Source organism: Solanum verrucosum, unplaced genomic scaffold, assembly GCF_900185275.1.
Source record: "Solanum verrucosum unplaced genomic scaffold, falcon-dt-bn FXZP01000699.1, whole genome shotgun sequence".
Taxonomy (NCBI): Eukaryota; Viridiplantae; Streptophyta; class Magnoliopsida; order Solanales; family Solanaceae; genus Solanum; species Solanum verrucosum.
The window spans coordinates 32,362-34,842 of NW_026020469.1; the positions used below are offsets into that span (position 1 = coordinate 32,362).

Sequence of the window (2,481 nt, forward strand, 5' to 3'; positions counted from 1 at the left end):
TCTAACCGATATACATTTACAATTCACCTTTCTCCACTCTCTCCTCGCCTCTCTCCCGATCTCGCTCGCCACTCTAGTCTAACACATAGAACATATACATATACAAATGCAATTTTCATAGACATAGACACCCGATTTATACAAATCGCCGTGATTTATACAAATCAGATGCTCCATAGCAAACATAATTTGGCGGAGCACAAATAGTAAAATTATAGCTATAGAGCGTTAATATGATTTTTATATTTACTATTCCTAAAATTTACTAAAAAAAAGAGTAATATGTTTTGAGTTGTTTCTAACATGGCTGAATAGATAGAATAGTTGGCTAAGCTCAAAGTTTAAATATTTGAAGGAAAAAAAAGTTGAATGCGGTGAACGTGGATCAAACACGTGACCTTCAGATCTTCAGTCTGACGCTCTCCCAACTGAGCTATCCCCGCAAGCACAAATTGCACCAGCCGGGAATCTAACCCGGGTCTGTACCGTGGCAGGGTACTATTCTACCACTAGACCACTGGTGCTTCTTGTTTATTTTATGCTCGTAAAAGATATAAGTTCTTCTACCTATATTTATGTGACACAGTTTCGATATTTAAACTTCTAAATTTTGATCGTGAAACTGAATGTAGAAGTATTGAGTTTTTTAAATAAATTTTGTATATTTAAAAATTACGTAAAAATACTATAAATCATAACAGTTAACAACTTAAAATATTTAAAAAGCATATTAAAAATATTCGGTCAACGAAAAACTTGGTTGAACTCCTGAAATCCTAATTGTGTCACATAAATTGAAACGAAGAAAGTAACTGTTGTTCCAAGTACGTTAAAAAAATGGAATTATAGGATTTATGTACTAATTTTAATTAGTTCCTCTAGTAGCTTTTCTAATCTCTCATGTGAATTAGAGTAAAAACAAATCATTATTGAAAGGTTTTGGGTGTGCCCCTAATTAATATCTAGGTTATATTAATTAGTTTATCTGACAAAGACAACTCAACCTCTACATCTTAATTGTAAGGCGTAGCTGACATGCGCCTTACAAGGCACACGCCAGCGGCTGCACCTTACAACAATCGATTTTACACGGTGTCCGTCTTTCGTTCAAATGTTGTCATTTTGGTTTGAACGTTCTTTTTGTTGTCCTTTTGAAATTTTTGCTCAATTTTTTTGCCATTTTAGCTTCGGATTCATTAAAAGACGACCCAAAAAAGGACTTTGTGCATTTTTACTAGGTTATTATCGATCGATTCGGTTGTTTTGAAGTTTATCATCTCAATTTATAGATATATTAAATCGTTATAAAATTATTAAGATATTAACTTATCAGTTACCAGTTATTGATAATAATTGTTAAGATTTGACAAACCAAATGAATCATGCACATGAGTTGATACATTGCATCTTGCTCAAAAGAAAACAGTTACACATCATAGAATAGCCGAGAGTTTGAGATAACCAGTAATAAAAATATGAAATTAAATCTTAAGTCAAAGACTTTATAATTTGAATGAAATAAATATAACAATTTATTAATTTACCATCCGTTTACAACCGACAGTAAAAAAAAATCAAAATTATTATCTAAGTCGATAAATCAATAACCCAATATTTTAAAATTAATAAATTTTTTTCGAATCGAATTATCGTTTTCGGTTGGTCCTAAATTTTCTACCAAAAACATACCTAAAGAAACATGATGGGCTGAAATATGATGAAAAGCCCAAACTACTGATAAGCCCAAGCTACGTAGGGCTCTAATAATTTCCATCTGCTATTATAAATGTAGCCACCAAGCTTTAACAAAGCTGCATCTCATCTTTTTCTACTCTATAATTCTGAATTGTTTTTTTTTTTGTTCTTCGATTATTCATATGGAGATCGGAGAGTGAAATCTATTTATTCATCTTTGTTTTTTCTAGGCTCATAATCCATATTTTATTTTATTTTCTTTATTTTATAATATAAAGTTCGTTTATGTTGTCTCTAATGATGATCAAATATATAACTTTCGTTCTTCCGAGATTAGCCATGCGGAAAAGTTATGGAGACCTGAACTGAAGAGACAAACTAATATTCTTATACACATCTTTTTTTTTCTTCTTCTTTTATTTGAAATTTTTTATCGACTTTCTTAGTACCTATTGTTTGAATATAATTTTTTTTTTCAAATTAAAAAAATTAATATAGTGTCTGATTGTACATTGGATCAATTCAAAATAATTTTGATCAGTTCTCTGGTGAATGTAAGTCAGAATAGAATTTTAATTTTTTTTTTAAAGTATCATAATCCACATTTTATGCTCAAATTTTTGTTTGTAGACATGTTGAACTAATTGTTTTTGGAAACCCTTCTTAAGTTATATTGTATGAACAATTTATTTTACTGGATAAATTTGTTCTATAGATTGTTAAGTTTAAGGAAAATAGTTTGTCTATGTTTATGATTTTTAATAATAGTACATACATTACTATCAT

General features: G+C 29.8%; 3 non-coding genes across 3 annotated transcripts; 1 reads left to right on the forward strand and 2 right to left on the reverse strand.

Moving 5' to 3' along the window:
* Window positions 1–370: 370 nt before the first annotated feature.
* Window positions 371–443, reverse strand: TRNAF-GAA (transfer RNA phenylalanine (anticodon GAA)). Its single transcript has one exon. It is a non-coding gene; the product is annotated as a tRNA-Phe (tRNA).
* A 10-nt stretch (window positions 444–453) lies between these two features.
* TRNAG-GCC (transfer RNA glycine (anticodon GCC)) lies at window positions 454–524 on the reverse strand. The gene has a single exon. It is a non-coding gene; the product is annotated as a tRNA-Gly (tRNA).
* Window positions 525–1,985: 1,461 nt separating this feature from the next.
* On the forward strand, window positions 1,986–2,070 carry LOC125809022 (small nucleolar RNA Z159/U59). Its single transcript, XR_007441755.1, has one exon. It is a non-coding gene; the product is annotated as a small nucleolar RNA Z159/U59 (small nucleolar RNA).
* Window positions 2,071–2,481: the final 411 nt, after the last annotated feature.